Source organism: Eubalaena glacialis, chromosome 16 (assembly GCF_028564815.1).
Source record: "Eubalaena glacialis isolate mEubGla1 chromosome 16, mEubGla1.1.hap2.+ XY, whole genome shotgun sequence".
Classification (NCBI taxonomy): Eukaryota; Metazoa; Chordata; class Mammalia; order Artiodactyla; family Balaenidae; genus Eubalaena; species Eubalaena glacialis.
Genome location: NC_083731.1, coordinates 28023970 through 28044120, shown reverse-complemented (window position 1 = coordinate 28044120; position 20151 = coordinate 28023970). Strand labels below are relative to the sequence as shown.

The 20151-nt window shown below is 37.6% G+C and overlaps 1 non-coding gene across 1 annotated transcript; it reads left to right on the top strand.

Annotated features, from left to right (window-relative positions):
• The first annotated feature begins 17983 nt into the window (after positions 1–17983).
• Positions 17984–18088, top strand: LOC133076708 (U6 spliceosomal RNA). Its single transcript, XR_009697596.1, has one exon. It is a non-coding gene; the product is annotated as a U6 spliceosomal RNA (small nuclear RNA).
• Positions 18089–20151: the final 2063 nt, after the last annotated feature.

The window sequence follows — 20151 nt, the reverse complement described above, 5'->3', positions numbered from 1 at the left end:
CCATTCCCAGAAAAAAATGTAACAAAATTTACACAATGGCAGCATCAAGTGGCTTCACTGATGCCGTCTGTGATGATCAAAGAGAAGGTGATTTTCAAGTTGTGTCAATACTTTTGGTGAAAACACTACAGTTCCTGTCAAAACAGCGCTGGGAGAGAACAGTAAGATACATTTGATAAACAACTTTTTTTCTCTCTCAGGTGACAATGTCATACATATCCCCCCAACACAGTTATAGTAAAAAGATTTTAAGAGTTCCTGGGGGTTGGGGGCAGATATAATGTTGAAACCAATTATAATTCTTAAATTAAAATTATATATTTCCATGTATATGTATAACTGAATTGCTTTGCTGTAAACCTGAAACTAGCACAATGTTGTAAATCAACTATACTCCAATAAAATTAAAATTAAAAGAAAAGAACGATCTATCTTAGATCCGAACCCAATCCTTGTTCATCTGTCCATGATGTTATAATCAGTATGCACTTGCTCATTATACAAAAGAAACTGCCTTTTTTCCTTTAAACAAAGTTCAGCAAAGTAAAAGAAAAAAAAAGGCTATATATTTCACATGTTTATATTTAGTCACAGAAAGATGTTTATAATACATTGTTAATAAGAGACATGTTAAAAAATTGTACCCATAATGTGATTTGATTTTGCTACTGTATATGCACTGGGGAAAAATATCTAAAAGATATATATTCCAAAAATTTAACAGTAGTGTCCTCTAAGTGACAGTAGTATTACTGATCCTTTTTCTTTTGCTTGCCTATGTTTTCTAATATTCCTCTCGTAAGCATGATTTCCCATTTTCCTTCAAAAAAAAGAGGAAGAAAAGGAAATATTTTCATCCACTTCTGGGATGGTAAAATGATCTACATAATCTTCCCATAACATTTCTGCAAGTAGGAGCTCATCCAGAATATTCAAAATTGTACTGAGGTGTTACAATGAGGGTCACAGGAAAGACAGGAAGCTTGCTTCCTTTCCTTTCCCAGGCAGAGAATCTTTACAAGTATCAGCACAAGCAGTGTAGGATTCGGTAATCAAATTACTGAAAGAATACAAAATAAATAATAATGTATGTGTGAAAGTATAGAACTCTCTCAAAAGTAAGTCAAAACCTCTATTTTTGAATAGATAAAAAAAGAAAGTCTGGAGAGCTCGAAGGAGTGTTTCTGATCAGCTGGGCAGCAGAGCTCCAGGTTTTAGGATCTGAGGCACCTGGGTTTGATTTCTGTCACCACCACTTGTGAGCGGATTATTTAACATATCTGAGTCTCAGTTTTCTCCTCTGTAAAATGAGGAAAATAATAACCATCTCATAGAGATTTAAAATAACTATTTCAGAATCTGTGCTGGAAGTTTATCATACTGCCTCACACATGTTAAGCCCTCAGTAAACAGTCGCCGTAAGCTTACTATTACTTGAGAAAAGCTCTCCTCTTACCCCCTCCAAATTCCCACCACGGCCAACACTCTGCTCACTCCTCTGTCCTTTCCTCAGCCCCCCTCCCACTTTGGGTCATGTGACAGGTCCTATCCCTGCACCATAGCCTTTGGGCTTAGAGGACAAGCCATTTCTCCCCCTCTAACCTACACCTCCTTTGGGGAAAATTGAAGACAAGATGTTCCACATCCATCATAACCAAAACATCACTGGTCTAGTACACGCAGAGGAAAGAAAGAGAATACAATATCTGAATTTTTAAAAATTAAAATAATAGCAATGTTAATTGGAGGTGGTAGAATGACCTATGTAATCTGCTCCAAACATTCCTGAACAAGTAGGATTTCCTCCAAAAATCAAAAGAAGTAATAAAAGAAAAAAAAGGCCACAGCACAGAGCAAGCAAGACCGTTGTGAATTTCACTTAAGCCAGTTTGGTCATGCATAGCTCTTAGGCGCTTTCTGGTAGTCAGCAGCAGCCCCTGAAAAAATTCAAAGTCGGGGAGGAGTCCACTGCCGCTCCTGCACACACAGCTTTGTCAATGAAAACCACTCCAAGCCCAATTCTGCCACACATTCAGACATTTATTAAGTAAGCATTCATTAGCAAGTAAGCCTCAACGTACTTCATACAATCTGTTCTGTGAACTCAGTGTACCTTTGGGCAATCATGAGATGCGACTGAATTCTAGAAGCAAATTTCTATTATTCTTATAGTTGGTATCGGGCAAGCAGTAGTTCTGAACCAGTGGCTGAGCTCAGGGCCATTTGGGGCTCCGTGCCCTGTGCCTAAAGGTCCAGGCTACAAACATTGCTGGATTCTTAATCCACATTCATGAAAGAGGAACAAAGTGTGGGAGGGATATCTTGTGAATATTTTAGCCATTTCACATGTTTTGCATACTTAACTTCACAGTGAGAGCCCATTAAACATAGTAAAGAACAAGCCACTAATTTAATCAGCAACAACCTATTTTTGACATTCACTGTCAATTAACATTACCTAAAGTGTCGGTTGGCAAATGGATAGTTTCTACACACTTTCAGGTAGCCATTTATGGAGTGTGGCTCATCTGATAAAATGTTAGCCTACCATGTGTGGAGAATGAATTCTCGGTGAAAACAACTGGCTGTTCCTAAAATTAAACACTGAACTAGTTGATACATACATAATATTCTATTCTTTCTATACTGAAGTATTAGAATATTGTATTAAAGACATGGTAATAAAATGAAATCTAATGCATTTATGTTAATTAGAAATGAGTAGCTCTTGAGTGCCTGTATGAACTCTGCTAGGCACCAGGGGAGGATAAAAAGGATAAACAAGACACTTTGGTATCCCCCATTCATTACACCATCTTCAGTAACCTTGATTCATTAATCCAGAGATAGATATCATTGAATTTCTTCATCAATTATTTCCAGCCTTTTGTTAAATAGTCTTTGTATCTGGATTTATTTTCTAAGATCTGACTTGTCATTTGGCCAGAATTCTCACTTTCCCAAGATAACAAGGGATCTTGGTATCAAAAACCTATTCGTAAATATATTGTTAGCTGATATCACTAGATCACCTGTTCACTGTAAAAAGAAATCAACTGTCTTTCATCTCAGTCCGAGAAGCCTACAGGAACTAAGGCCTCTCCTAAAAAAAAAAAAAAAAAAAATCTGTTACATTCTGCCCCAACCAAGGTCAATTTTCTGGCTGAAATGGGTTAAAAAATATCTCAGTAAAGTAGCAACTTACATTACATTTTCCCTTCTATGTGAGAATGTAACAGTTTGTGTGCATCTATTCTGCATCTTGTTTTTTTCCTTTGTGAACATTTTAAAACTTTAAAGGAATAGTTAATAGAATGTAGCCTCTTCATTTCATACAACATTAACCCATGGGTTAGGAGATGAGATTCTCAGTCTGCTTCAACTATATCTACTATTTATTGACCACCTATTGTGAGCTAGACATTTTGCCAAGTACCTTATAGATATGTCATTTAATCCCCACACCCTCTGAGGAGACTTTTAGTATATCTCTATATTATAGATAAAATATGAGCTAGAAAAAGAATTCATTTGCCAAAGCTAAACAGCTAGAGGACGATGGAAGTGGATTTGAGCTCATCTCTCTGACTCATAACCAGCCCTCCAACTACCTTATGCTACACTGTAACCAGTCCTTTCCCCATACACAGTCCTCTTAACCACACACATCTACTGTTTACAACTTAAGGCAACCTTAAAGCAGGAGCCCATTCTTTATTTTCAGCTCCAGGTTTATGATTTGGTAAATTATAAGTGAATAAGGTGACATTCCCTGAAAACATTACTTTTTACCATTTTACAAAATGGTTCCATTTTGTTGATTTTATTTCCATAATCACTTCAATAATCTACCACATGAAAATTCCAATTTCTTTGTGTCATCAAATAAATAATAAATTAACCTTTCAAAAATCCAAGAAGTAATTGTGCTTGCAGAGGCGGCATCTCTGTGACTCCATTCCGCAGGGGTCTTGGAGAGGATGTGGACACCCCCTGTAGAGATGCCAAAGCCTGACCTCTGGTACTTGCCCTTAATGGCTGCAATGGAGGAGGCAACTCCAATGAGAGAGAAAGGGCATATTTGTAGCGAAACACGGAGTTTTCAAAGTTTTTTTTTTTTTTTGAGAACTTTAATAAGTATGATGTCATGACCTCTTGGAAAAAAAGGCAGAATACACATCTTGCAACTCGGGGCTAGCCCCAGGCAAAAACATAATCCAGACAAGGTGCATCCCCAGACTCTCAAGCCCTTCTTCCTATCTGGATTTCCATTCACCCCAGTTCTTCTTCTTTTCATGTTACATACATTTTATTTATTTTTAACATCTTTATTGGAGTATAATTGCTTTACAATGTATGTTAGTTTCTGCTGTATAACAAAGTGAATCAGCTATACATATACATATATCCCCATATCTCCTCCCTCTTGCGTCTCCCTCCCACCCTCCCTATCCCACCCCTCTAGGTGGTCACAAAGCACCTAGCTGATCTCCCTGTGCTATGCAGCTGCTTCCCACTAGCTATGGATTTTATATTTGGTAGTGTTGTGTATCTCAATGTATCTCACTTCGTCTCAGCTTACCCTTCCCCCGTCCCCGTGTCCTGAAGTCCATTCCCTATATCTGCGTCTTTATTCCTGTCCTACCCCTAGGTTCATCAGAACCATTTTTTTTTTTTTAGATTCAATATATATGTGTTAGCATATGGTATTTGTTTTTCTCTTTCTGACTTACTTCACTTGGCATGACAGACTCTAGGTCCATCCACCTCACTACAAATAACTCAAGTTCATTTCCTTTTATGGCTGAGTAATATTCCATTGTATATATGTGCCACATCTTCTTTATCCATTCAACTGTCAATGGACACCTACGTTGCTTCCATGTCCTGGCTATTGTAAATAGTGCCGCAATGAACATGGTGGTACATGACTCTTTTTGAATTACGGTTTTCCCAGGGTATATGCCCAGTAGTGGGATTGCTGGGTCATATTGTAGTTCTATTTTAAGTTTTTTAAGGAACCTCCATACTGTTCTCCATAGTGGTTGTATCAATTTACATTCCCACCAACAGTGCAAGAGGGTTCCCTTTTCTCCACACCCTCTCCAGCATTTATTGTTTGCAGATTGTTTGATGATGGCCATTCTGACCGGTGTGAGGTGATACCTCATTGTAGCTCTGATTTGCTTTTCTCTAATGATTAGTGATGTTGAGCATCCTTTCATGTGTTTGTTGGCAATCTGTATATCTTCTCTGGAGAAATGTCTATTTAGGTCTTCTGCCATTTTTGGATTGGGTTATTTGCTTTTTTGATATTGAGCCGCATGAGCTGCTTGTATATTTTGGAGATTAATCCTTTGTCACGTGCTTCGTTTGTAAATATTTTCGCCCATTCTGAGGATTGTCTTTTCATCTGGTTTATGGTTTCCTTTACTGTGCAAAAGCTTTTAAGTTTCATTAGGTCTCATTTGATTATTTTTGCTTTTATTTCCATTTCTCTAGGAGGTGGGTCAAAAACGATCTTGCTGTGATTTATGTCAAAGAGTGTTCTTCCTATGTTTTCCTCTAAGAGTTTTATAGTGTCTGGCCTTACATTTAGGTCTTTAAACCATTTTGAGTTTATTTTTGTGTATGGTATTAGGAAGTCTTCTAATTTCATTCTTTTACATGTAGCTGTCCAGTTTTCCCAGCAACACTTTTTGAAGAGGCTGTCTTTTCTCCATTGTATATTCTTACCTCCTTTATCAAAAATAAGGTGACCATATGTGCATGGGTTTATCTCTGGGCTTTCTATCCTGTTCCATGGATCTATATTTCTGTTTTTGTGCCAGTACTATACTGTCTTGATGACTGTAGCTTTGCAGTATAGTCTGAAGTCTGGACGCCTGATTCCTCCAGCTCCGTTTTTCTTTCTCAAGATTGCTTTGGCTATTCAGGGTCTTTTGTGTTTCCAAACAAATTGTGAAATTTTTTGTTCTAGTTCTGTGAAAAATGCCAGTGGTACTTTGATAGGGATTGCATTGAATCTGTAGACTGCTTTGGGTACTATAGTCATTTTCACAATGTTGATTCTTCCAATCCAAGAACATGGTATATCTCTCCATCTGTTTGTATCATCTTTAATTTCTTTCATCAGTGTCTTATAGTTTTCTGCATACAGGTCTTTTCTCCCCTTAGGTAGGTTTATTCCTAGGTATTTTATTTTTTTGTTGTTGCAATGGTAAATGGGAGTGTTTCCTTAATTTCTCTTTCAGATTTTTCATCATTAGTGTATAGGAATGCAAGAGATTTCTGTGCATTAATTTTGTATCCTGCTACTTTACCAAATTCATTGATTAGCTCTAGTAGTTTTCTGGTAGCATCTTTAGGATTCTCTATGTATAGTATCATATCATCTGCTAACACTGACAGCATTACTTCTTCTTTTCCGATTTGTATTCATTTTATTTCTTTTTATTCTCTGACTGCTGTGGCTAAAACTTCCAAAACTATGTTGAATAATAGTGGTGAGAGTGGGCATCCTTTTCTTGTTCCTGATTTTACAGGAAATGATTTCAGTTTGTCACCATTGAGAATGATGTTGGCTGTGGGTTTGTCATATATGGCCTTTATTATGTTGAGGTAAGTTCCCTCTATGCCTACTTTCTGGAGAGTTTTTATCATAAATGGGTGTTGAATTTTCTCAAAAGCTTTTTCTGCATCTATTGAGATTATCGTAAGGTTTTTCTCCTTCAATTTGATAATACGGTGTATCACATTGATTGATTTGTGTATATTGAAGAATCCTTGCATTCCTGGGTAAACCCCACTAGATCATGGTGTATGATACTTTTAATGTGTTGTTGGATTCTGTTTGCTAGTATTTTGTTGAGGATTTTTGCATCTATGTTCATGAGTGATATTGGCCTGTAGTTTTCTTTTGTTGTGACACCTTTGTCTGGTTTTGGTATCAGGGTGATGGTGGCCTTGTAAAATGACTTTGGGAGTGTTCCTCCCTCTGCTATATTTTGGATGAGTTTGAGAAGGAAAGGTGTTAGCTCTTCTCTAAATGTTTCATAGAATTCGCCTGTGAAGCCATCTGGTCCTGGGCTTTTGTTTGTTGGAAGATTTTTAATCACAGTTTCAATTTCAATGCTTGTGATTGATCTGTTTATATTTTCTATTATTTCCTGGTTCAGTCTCAGAAGGTTGTACTTTTCTAAGAATGTGTCCATTTCTTCCAAGTTGTCCATTTTATGGGCATATAGTTGCTTGTAGTAATCCCTCATGATACTTTGTATTTCTGCAGGGTTAGTTGTTACTTCTCCTTTTTCATTTCTAATTCTGTTGATTTGAGTCTTCTCCCTTTTTTTCTTATGAGTCTGGCTAGTGGTTTATCTTCTCAAAGAACCAGCATTTAGTTTTATTGACCTTTGCTATTGTTTCTTTCTTTTTCATTTATTTCTGATCTGATCTTTATGATTTCTTTCCTTCTGCTAACTTTGGGTTTTCTTCGTTCTTTTTCTCTAATTGCTTTAGGTGTAAGCTTAGGTTATTTGAGATTTTTCTTGTTTCTTGAGGTAGGATTGTATTGCTATAAACTTCCCTCTTAGAACTGCTTTTGCTGCATCCCATAGCTTTTGGTTGTCGTGCTTTCAATGTCATTTGTTTCTAGGTATTTTTTGATTTCCCCTTTGATTTCTTCAGTGATCTCCTGGTTATTTAGTAGTGTAGTATTTAGCCTCCATGTGTTTGTATTTTTTACAGTTTTTTTCCTGTAATTGATATCTAGTCCCATAGCATTGTGGTCAGAAAAGGTACTTGATATGATTTCAATTTTCTTAAATTTACCAAGGCTTGATTTGTGACCCAAGATATGATCTATCCTGGAGAATGCTCCATGAGCACTTGAGAAGAAAGTGTATTCTGTTGTTTTTGGATGGAATGTCCTATAAATATCAATTAAGTCCATCTTGTTTAATGTGTCACTTAAAGCTTGTGTTTCCCTACGTATTTTCTGTCTGGATGATCTGTCCATCGGTGAAAGTGGGGTGTTTAAGTCCCCTACTATGATTGTGTTACTGTCGATTTCCCCTTTTATGGCTGTTAGCATTTGCCTTAGGTATTGAGGTGCTCCTATGTTGGGCGCATAAACATTTATAATTGTTATATCTTCTTCTTGGATTGATCCCTTGATCATTATGTAGTGTCCTTCTTTGTCTCTTGTAATAGTCTTTGTTTTAAACTCTATTTTCTCTGATATGAGAATTGGTACTCCAGCTTTCTTTTGATTTCCATTTGCACAGAATATCTTTTTCCATCCCCTCACTTTCAGTCTGTATGTGTCCCTAGGTCTGAAGTGGGTCTCTTGTAGGCAGCATATATACGGGTCTTGTTTTTGTATCCATTCAGCCAGTCTATGTCTTTTGGTTGGAGCATTTAATCCATTTACATTTAAGGTAATTATCGATATGTATGTTCCTATTACCATTTTCTTAATTGTTTTGGGTTTATTATTGCAGGTCTTTTCCTTCTCTTGTGTTTCCTGCCTAGAGAAGTTCCTTTAGCATTTGTTGTAAAGGTGTTTTGGTGGTGCTGAATTCTCTTAGCTTTTGCTTGTCTGTAAAGGTTTTAATTTCTCCATCAAATCTGAATGAGATCCTTGCTGGGTAGAGTAATCTTGGTTGTAGGTTCTTCCCTTTCATCACTTTAAATATGTCCTGCCACTCCCTTCTGGCTTGCAGAGCTTCTGCTGAAAGATCAGCTGTTAACCTTATAGGGATTCCCTTGTATGTTATTTGTTGCTTTTCCCTTGCTGCTTTTAATATTTTTTCTTTGTATTTAATTTTTGATAGTTTGATTAATATGTGTCTTGGCATGCTTCTCCTTGGATTTATCCTGTATGGGACTCTCTGCGTTTCCTGGACTTGATTGACTATTTCCTTTCCCAAGTTAGGGAAGTTTTCAACTATAATCTCTTCAAATATTTTCTCAGTCCCTTTCTCTTTCTCTTCTTCTTCTGGGGCCCCTATAATTCGAATGTTGGTGCATTTAATGTTGTCCCAGAGGTCTCTGAGACTGTGCTTAATTCTTTTCATTCTTTTTTCTTTATTCTGCTCTGTGGTAGTTATTTCAACTACTTTATCTTCCAGGTCACATATCCGTTCTTCTGCCTCCGTTATTGTGCTATTGATTCCTTCTAGAGAATTTGTAATTTCATTTATTGTGTTGTTCATCATTGTTTGTTTGCTCTTTAGTTCTTCTAGGTGTTTGTTAAACATTTCTTGTATTTTCTCCATTCTATTTCCAAGATTTTGGATCATCTTTACTGTCACTACTCTGAATTCTTTTTCAGGTAGACTGCCTATTTCCTCTTCATTTGTTTGGTCTGGTGGGTTTTTACCTTGCTCTTTCATCTGCTGCATATTCCTCTGTCTTCTCATTTTGCTCAACTTTCTGTGTTTGGGGTCTCCTTTTCTCAGGCTGAGGTTTGTAGTTCCCATTGTCTTTGCTGTCTGCTCCCAGTGGGTAAGGTTGGTTCAGTGGCTTGTTTAGGCTTCCTGGTGGAGGGGACTGGTGCCTGTGTTCTGGTGGGTGGGGCTGGATCTTGTCTTTCTGGTGGGCAGGGCTGCATCCGGTGGTGTGTTCTGGGGTGTCTGTGAACTTAGTATGATTTTAGGCAGCCTCTCTGCTAATGGGTGGGGTTGTGTTCCTGTCATGCTAGTTGTTTGGCATGGAGTGTCCTGCACTGGAGCGTGCTGGCTGTTGGGTGGAGTTGGCTCTTAGTGTTGAGACGGAGATCTCTGGGAGAGCTCTCGCCGATTGATATTACGTGGGGCCAGGAGGTCTCTAGTGGTCCAATGTCCTGAACTTGGCTCTCCCACCTCAGAGGCTCAGGCCTGACACCCGACCAGAGCACCAAGACCCTGTCAGCTGCTCAGCTCAGACGAGTGGTTTATTACCGAGGATATTAAAGCACAGGAACCAACAGCCAGATGAAGAGATTCATAGGGTGAGGTCAAGAACAAAGAAACTTCAGTCCTCTTGGAGTTTGGCGCACAGCACGGTGGCACGTGGAGGCATTCTGCCTCACCAACCTGGAGGCTCTCTGAAACCCCTCCTTTTGGATTTTAATGGTGGCTTCACTACACAGGCATGGTAGATTAAATCCTTAGGCATTGGTGATTAATTCAACCTCCAGAACCTTTCTCCTCCTCCTGGGTAATCAAGAGTTCTCCCTCTTCTAAAGCTCAAGCAGTCCCTCCCTATTAAAGCTTATTCTTAAAAAAAGATATTAAATAGGCAATTTAAAAATCGTAGGGTCTAGTGTTAGTAAAAAATATAGAGACATAGACAGTTTCACAAAAGTCTGGTAAAATTTTACATCGGTACTTCCTTTGTAGTCAGCAACTTGTGAAACTTATCAACTGTCATTAAAATGTGTGTACCCTTAAATTGAAATATTCCACTTCTAGAACTTTATCTTAAGAAGTGTTAACTTATGCAAAATTCAAAATTATAAGAGTATAGCAGAAGTTTAAAAAATAAGCTAAATGAACAAGAATATGAAATTGGTTAAAATAAATTACGACACAACCTTATATTTTGTTACTGCAGTCCAAACAGACTAATACTGCTGTTGAATACCAGAGCCAGCATTTAAATCCTGGCTTATTTTTGTGACTGGAATATACCAAAGCGAAATTTTACAGATGGATGTTGGATGTTGAATGAATGAATGAATAATTAAATGATTATAGGTAAAAAGATAAGCATTTACAGCTGAACTTTCACAATCTAGACACACACCAGTTTACCGATTTTTCGTTTGGGGCAAACCATTTCTGATTGCCATGCAGCAAATATGTACCACTCTCCTGGTTGCAGAGAACTTTCCAGTGTGTTCTGGACAGTGTAAAGACTACCACTGGCATTTGTTGAGCTATTTTGCTTAAGGAGATAAGTTTCTCCTTGGGGATCAGTCAGGAATTCTGGGAAGCTACATTAACCTTTTGAGATTACTATTTTTATTTTATTTTTTTCCTGCATATTTCTTTTCTTTCTTCCAGGTTTATTGAGATATGATTAGCATACAGCACTGTATAAGTTTAAGGTGTACAGCATAACGATTTGACTTATGTACATCATGAAATGATTATGACAGTAAGTTTAGTGAGCATCGATAATCTCATATAAATACAGGGAAATACAAGTATTTCTCATATAAATATTAAATAGAAAAAAAAATTTTTCTTTGTGATGAGAACTCTTAGGATTTAGATTTACTCTCTACAGCTTTCATATATAACATACAGCAGTTTAATTATATTTATCATGTTGTACATCATGTCCCTAGTACTTATTTATCCTATAGTAACTGGAAGTTTGTACCTTTGATCACCTTCATCCAATTTCCCCCCCTCCCACCCCCACCTGTGGTAACCACAAATCTCATCTCTTTTTCTATAAGTTTGTTTGCATATTTGTTTATTTTTGAAGTATAATTAATCTACAACGCTATGCTACTTCCTGTTTCATAAAATAGTGATTTGATATTTCTATATATTTCAAAATCATCACCACAATGAGTCTAGTTACAATGTCACCATACAAAGATATTACATAGTTATTGACTATATTCTCCACACTGTACATATCATACCTGTGACTCATTTATTTTGCAACTGATTACTGCTTTTATTAAATAAATCATGCCTTGAGAGTGTAAATGCATGAGGGATAGGTTTTACAGAGAATTGGGCTCAATTAAGCAATTAATTTTATTTTTCTTTAAATGACATGTAATTTTATTTCCTAATAGTAACCACAGTTATCACAGGTTGTGCCTGGAGTTGGGTAGTTGGTTTAATTGTTTGTGTCCCACTAGACTGTAAACTTCCAGAGGATTAGAGCAATGACTATTAAAAGGTTTACATAAAGAATCTCATTCAAAGCAGAACTTGAATCTTATTGAGGACACTTTCAGAAAGTAAATGCTCATAGATACTAAATTCAGGTATTTTATGTGAGAGTAATGAGAAATACAAGTTTCTTTCTCTTTATCATTTTACAATTTTTTATTTGTATATAAAAATACAAATTGGGAATATTTTAAAATTTCTTATCATATTTTGCATTAGTATTTACAAAACTATTGGCCTATCACTTATTATACAAACAGGTCGGGAGTAGTGGTTCCTATCATCCGTAATTGGAGAGGTGAGCAGTAGCAATGGATCACTGAAGTGCTTTCCAACCTTGACATCAGTGATTCTACTTCTGTAGGTGTAGTAGTCACAGTGAGAAGAGAGGGCTCTCTCCCCCATCCTTCTCAGTCCGATGCAATTCTACCTCATCTTCAGTCTCAACTGAAATATTTCCTTTTTCCCTGGCACTACCCCACATCTTTTGTGCCATGTCCCTCAACTCTATTCCCACAGGGAAGTATCAGAATTAGTCTCCCCTTTGTACAAGCATCCAAAGTGCTCTGTTGATATCACTAATACAGAATGAATTGCAGGGCATTTTGATAAGTGGCATGCTAATTTATTTCTCCTTGCCCTGCCCTTTTGCTGGCTCCCTCGATGCTGGGAAGTTACCAGGAGGCTACTCATCAGTGACCCTGAGGCAGCAAATGAATGGGTCTCAGTCTGCTTTCTTAAATTTCAAAGCACAGAGTAGAACTTATTTCATGCTTTAAAAATAAAAAGGAAATGAAGCAACTGACAAAGGATTAATCTCCAAGATTTACAAGCAGCTCATGCAGCTCAATAACAAAAAAACAAACAACCCAATCCAAAAATGGGCAGAAGACCTAAATAGACATTTCTCCAAAGAAGATATACAGATTGCCAACAGACACATGAAAGAATGCTCAACATCATTAATCATTAGAGAAATGCAAATCAAAACTACAATGAGGTATCATCTCACACCGGTCAGAATGGCCATCGTCAAAAAATCTAGAAACAATAAATGCTGGAGAGGGTGTGGAGAAAAGGGAACACTCTTGCACTGTTGGTGGGAATGTAAATTGATACAGCCACTATGGAGAACAGTATGGAGGTTCCTTAAAAAACTAAAAATAGAACTACCATACGACCCAGCAATCCCACTACTGGGCATATACCCTGAGAAAACCATAATTCAGAAAGAGTCATGTACCAAAATATTCATTGCAGCTCTGTTTACAATAGCCAGGACATGGAAGCAACCTAGGTGTCCATCATCGGATGAATGGATAAAGAAGATGTGGCACATATATACAATGGAATATTACTCAGCCATAAAAAGAAATGAAATGGAGCTGTTTGTAATGAGGTGGATGGAGTTAGAGTCTGTCATACAGAGTGAAGTAAGTCAGAAAGAGAAAAAGAAATACAGTATGCTAACACATATATATGGAATCCAAGGGGGAAAAAAAAAAATAGGTCATGAAGAACCTAGTGGCAAGACGGGAATAAAGGCACAGACCTACTAGAGAATGGACTTGAGGATATGGGGAGGGGGAGGGGTGAGATGTGACAGGGTGAGAGAGTGTCATGGACATATATACACTACCAAATGTAAAACAGATAGCTAGTGGTAAGCAGCCGCATAGCACAGGGAGATCAGCTCGGTGCTTTGTGACCACCTAGAGGGGTGGGATAGGGAGGGTGGGAGGGAGGGAGATGCAAGAGGGAAGAGATATGGGAACATACGTATATGTATAACTGATTCACTTTGTTATAAAGCAGAAACTAACACACCATTGTAAAGCAATTATACTTCAATAAAGGTGTTTAAAAAAAAAAAAGAAAAGAAAGTATATTTAAAGAATGCACTTTAAAAAAAAAATAAAAAGGGACACAGCTTGTTTTTAAAGAATATAAATTTGAATTTTAGCCCATTCTGATTATAAAATGCATAACTTTCTCTTCTTTTTTTAGAGCGATTATTCATACTGTGGTTTACTCTAATCACATCAAATCTTGTTTCATTTTAATAGTGCTTTTGACTCCGACACAGCATTCCAGTATGTAAACATCACGGAAACCAAATTTCATAATCTCCCTAATGCCATTTGTTCATTGGCCATAGTATTTAAAATACCACCCTCAAAGAACAATCCAGAATAAGAATTTCAGAGGGTCCCAGGAGCTTTCCTGTCAGCTCATAACCTACAAGCTGAGCGTCAGCAATCTTCAATTCACGCTTGGAGACCAGCGTTGTCAAGGAAGCATTGGATGGCTGTGATGGTGGCAAGAAAGGAATCCAGATCTCATACATCCCTTGTTCTCTTCATTAAAACTTCACTTCCTTTCATGACTATTCATATAATTCTATCTTGCAAGAGAGTAATATTTATGCCTCCCTCCTAAAATACCTATGGCTTACATATCTCAATCTTGTTCCTAGCGCCACAGATGTGCCAATGTGTGTGTACTGAAATCCTGATCTATTAGCCAATATTTTTTAAAAGATGTAAATGTGAAAAAAGATGAAAAAATAAAGTAGATATGCATCTCATAAGAGAGCCATTAAGGGACATAGTTAAAAGATTAAAGGTAAATATATATTACGAGACATGGTAATAAGGTGGTCAGGCAATCCTGAAATTAAGTTGAAATGTAATATACGGAGATGAAAGAAAATTAAATATGAAACCCTGAGACACTTATTAAGCCATCAGTGGGAATCTGGACCATGATGTCACAACTAGGAAAGGAAAGACGACTCGTGCAAAGTTGGACGAGATCCAGTTTGTACTGTAGATTTATGCAGTTAATTTTGTCCCCTGACTGCATTCAGATGAGCATTTCTCCTCGAAATACACCAAGAAAATTGCTGCATTATAGCTGTGTTAATGGTAATCAGCTTGCTAATGAGCACCAGAAGGTCGTTACAGCAAAGAGAGGTTCAAAGATGTATAACCTAGAGGAAACAAGAGTGTAATTCTTCAGGGAATGCAAGCGTCTTGTCTGTAGGCCATAGATTATTTGTTTTGGTCATTGCATTGCACAGGGAGTTTAATTTAAGCAGGAAAAAATAATGAAGCCTTTTGATTGTGAGATCAGCCCAGCTTAATTAAGAAAAGTAAGACTAGACAGCTTTGAATTTGTGGTAAAAATAGAATTCTTCAGTAGACTGAAGATAGTCCTAAATAGTGCTGCCCCGTGTGGAATGATAGCTGCAGTTATGCAAAATGTGAGATTTTATTTGTATTTATTCATATACCAGATGTTGCTTCATGGATCTCTGGCAAGGACACGGTCAAAATATCAGGGGTGAAAAAGGTAATGTTCAGAAATTAAGTCACAGTCTTGTGCAAACAATCTCAGAGTCTAAGCCTCCTTAGAGAATTAAGAGATATTTCAGGGTTTACTTCAGATGCACATTTTGGCTTCAAGAGGTTAAGTATTTATTGATACAAACAAAGGAGAGTACTCATCAAGACCACTGCTGCTATAGCTTATTAGGACACTCAGGGACACGATGGTGTCGGTGTGCAAATTCCAGGTCTAGCTGGGTGGGGCCTCCCAGGAACTCCCTTCCCACCAAGGAGTTAGGGGGCCACACTAGCTCATCAACTCATAGCATATCAATAGAAACAAAATCATAATATCACTTGCTTAAATCATCATATAGAGGTTCTGTGCTTTTGTTTAATGAGTACTTTTAAATAGACTGTTTTGCTAATATGCTCTTTGGGCAGATTTTATAACCAAAGAATGATGCCTTGGAAATGAACAATGGTAATAATTTGCATTTCCCCTGTCTGCTAGCACATGGAATTTGTCACCATATTCAAATGAATGTGTTTCTCATACCAAAATGGACAAATAAAATGGCTTCTGATGATAGATAGATAGATAAGATAGATAGACACACAAATATATATGACTGATGATAGTATAATATAACAAATATAACATCATACTATACTATACTATACTATGGGCATTTTACAGTTTCCAACCTAATACCTCGCTGAATGAGAAGTTCATATTTTTTACATTAACCAATTTCCTCAAATAAACACCTTCCTTTGTGAAGGAAGCTTCCTTTGTTCCAAATTCTCAAGGTTAAACACCAGAGGGCCCAGTTCTAAAACTTCCTCACTGCAAAGAAGAGCACACTTTGGAGTAAACCAGTGTTTTAACTGTGGGTCCATGCTGTCATCTTTTTTCAGAACATCTGTGACATATATCCTCTCATAAATGTATTATCCCATCTATACAGAATAATTTGGATGGAGAATAGGTTTACATGCCAATTTGGAAAAAAAGAAAAGATGAAAGACAGCTGAGGAGGGATGAAGGGAGGGAGAAAGGAGGAAGGAAGGAAGGAAGGAAGGGAAGGAGGGAGGGAGAGAGGGAGGAAGGAAGGAAGGAAGGAAGGAAGGAGGGCAGTGTGGAAGTATAGGATGAATAGGTAAGATAATTTATCAGTGTAACAGTATGGTATTGGGAAAATATATTTAAAAAACAAAATCTTCTTCCAACACAGAAAACCTCTCCACGAAAAGAGTAGAGAAAGAAAACACTCTTATTATTGAATAAGCATTGAACCAGAAAGCGAAGCTTATCACCGGTAATCCACTAAGAGATGCAAAGACAGAAAAAAATCTCCCCCCTTCCCTTCTACAGCCAAGCAGACACAACCCAGTACACACATGTTCTCAAGGTAAACGGTAACTAGTCCTCAAGTCAGAGGACTTGACAGCACCATTTGTCACAAGTAGGTCACCCGAATTTCACCTGCTGGTTGGGGTGACCATCCGTGTTGGCTGCTTGGCTTTTTCCAGAGGAAAAACGCACTACTCATCTCTTCATGAAAGGAAGTAGCTTTGCAATTTGCAGCAAGGCACCCACCAAAGTTAGGTTCCTGCCTGCCCCCAGAGACTGGGAGATGGGCGCTGTCTCCCTTGACGTTTACATTTTAAAGAGATGCCTCCTGGTCCTTGAGAAAGACATTCCCAGGCCAGACAGCTGACAAAGGGCCTATACCTTTCAAAGAGAAGAGAAAGTATGTGCAATTACAAGTTTTCTAAAGTAAGTGCTCTGAGAAAAAGGAGGAGAGGGAAATCTCTTCCCTTATTTTCAACAGGAGGAATTAACTCTCTTATTTTGAATTTGTATTTGTCCTTACAGGGAGCCCCACTGATTTTAACCCGAAATGACACCCCTGGATTGTCTCTGAGGTGGAAGGTGTGTGTTAACTGTGCCTTGTCTGTACTTGTCCTGTGGCACCTCTCACACAGAACTGCACTTCGCCTATGTCTGTCTCCCATATAGACTCTGGATTTACTGAGAAAGAAACCTTGTTGAGTTTGGTCTCTTCATCACTTAGCACAGCTCCTAAGATCCAGAGAGACAGCACAGCATAGCCCAAGTTCTGGCTGGGTTCAGATTTTGGTTCCATTGTACCCTGGTTATAAGACCTTGAGCAAGTAATTAACCTCTCTGTGCTTTAATTTCCTTACCTACTAAGTGGGAAAGATAATAATAGCTGTAAGTACTATTACTGAATAGTAATAATAGCAATAGCATCGTTGTGAGGATTGAGTTTATTCATGTACAAATATTTAGCACAGTGTCCAAGAGTAAGTACCAAATAAATACTGTGTTTTGTAATTAGTATTGGCATGCAATAAATATCTGTGAACTGTACTGAAGGACTGCAGCTGCTCTCTAGGCCATGCTCTTCTCTAGGGAACTAAATGGTTTTGGAAGTCACAGACTATAAGGGCAGTGATTTCTGTTCCCGAACTTATTTATGCTACAGCCTATGATGCTCCAGTCATATAGAGAGGGTTTATCAAGTGCCCAGTGTTTGCAAGGACTGTGGAGGCTGTGTGCGCTACTGCTTCTCACGTAGATCCCACAGCAAACAAATGTATACATTTAATCTGAGCCCCTGATTCATCTCTCGCTTGGTGCGAGACGAACAGGTGAGTTGACAGAAGCACACCGGTGGAGTCCTGGACTCTGCATCAGAACACAGTACTAAGGCACTTGCTTCGGCTCGCTTCGGCAGCACGTATACTAAAATTGGAACGACACAGGGAAGATCAGCACGGCCCCTGTGCAAGGATGACACGCAAATTCGTGCAGCGTTCCATATTTTCTGTAAATCAACTATAGTTAAAGAAATAAACAGGTAAATAAGAAAACCATACTAAGAGCTGTGTGGTCTTGGGAAGTCACTTAACCTGACTAAACCTCAGCTTCCATATGGAAAATGGGGGTGATAAAGCCTGCTCTACCTACCATATAGAGCATATATAGAAACAGATGAATTAAATGTGAAATGTTAAGCACTTAATGTACCAAAGCAAGAGATTTGCTAATTACCCCCATCAAAACCTTCTCTGAGCTCTGCAGAGTCAGTTTGTCTGACCCACAGAAACTTCCTGTAATATCCTCAAGGGACACCCCCACCCCCCAGCAGGAGACCTTGCCTAGGTCCTGACTTTAACGTATTGTATGTGCCTGTGTGTGTGTGTGTGTGTGAATCCCTCACACGTCCATCTACTCTCCTTATTATACCTCACATCCTAAGAAATCCAATTACTTACTATATTCCTATCAGGAATAAAATAAAAGATTTTATTCTAATGACTACCAGACAGTAGAGTAAAATTAGCTTCAGATGAGTATGAAAGCGCATAATGTTCTAGTTTACCAGAAACCAAGGAAACCTAGTATATCCAACAGCAATTTTTCTTCCTTCTTATTCTTGCTTTGTGGTGAAGCTGAGAATAATGCCCTTAGGTTTTTCTCACTATATATGTAGATGGAGAGAAGAAGGGAGCTGCAATGGTACAGACTCAGAGAAGGTGCAATTAAAAAGGCTAAAATAATTTGTTGCTCTTTTTAACACAGTGTTTCCTTACTACCAAAGTCACCTCAAATCGACAATTTTAACATAATGTTAATTCAACAAAAATATTATTTTAGGCATAAGAAAATTTCATAGGAGGAAATATATTAGATGAAGTATCGCTCGTGGTGTAATTTTAATTCTGAAAGATCTTGCTAAGAGGGCTTATTTAAATAGGTTCTCCCTGAGATGAATATTTAGGGGGAAAAAATTCCTACAGGATGATTTATAGCAAAATTATATGAACAGAATGAAGGACAGAAGAATTTTATTAGAAAAGGGTCTCATTTCCACAAAATATAAATTATACCTTTTAGAAAATATATTGAATTTTATTAATATTCTGTAGACAGCCTGAAGTGTTAATCTCTACCCCTACCTATAAGACTTTCATTACGATGTACAAGTTGTATTTACCCTTTAACCAAATAATTTTTGAGCAACTCATTGGAGCCTCCAGTTTACATATCCTACAAAATATTTTCACTGCAGTTACAAAATCTTATACTTTGTATTGTTGGCAACTTTCAACGATACATATGTGGGGATGTATACTTTATATACACATATGTTTGCTTTTGGTATTACCATGCAAGAACGCATATTAATGATGAACTCGTATTTGATATCTGAAAAGAATGTTTCTCCAACACCCACTGTTTCTGTCATTATTGTTTTAACCATTATTTTTAAGTAGAGATACAATTGGTTTGAGTTTTTCAGTGCTATGATTAAAATTCTGCTTTGCTTCATCTTGAAATTTATAGTTAGAGGAATTACTTAGGATAGACCATTGAGTACTGTATTTCTGCCTGGCATTTGCAAGTGACCTCATTTAGACCTTGGTAACTAATATTTTTGATGAAGAAGTTGACTTATTAGGATTCAGAGAACTTGGTTATAAATCCTTTTCCGGTCTCTAAGAGTCTTGAAAATTGAGCCGTTCTTGGGATGGTGACTTTGTCGTTGCAAACAAGAGTAAACTGACCAAAAATGCAGTGTGAATTTCAGCAAGGACAAGCTAGAATTTAGGGTTTATACTATTTGAAAGTGAAGACTGAGAACAAGAACGAGGATAAATCCAGGAGATTAAAAGACTAGACGCATTTTGACTCGTAAATAAATATTATTAAACACTTTTCTCTTACCTAAGTATACATGGAATGTAGCAATCGATGTACTTCACCCTCCTAGGGCATGCAGAATGCAACACAGACTCCCTGTCCTATTCGAAATATCTGTAAAATATGCTACTGCAAAAGTTCTTATTCTCTATTTATAAAATGGAACGAACCTGGTTTTAACAGC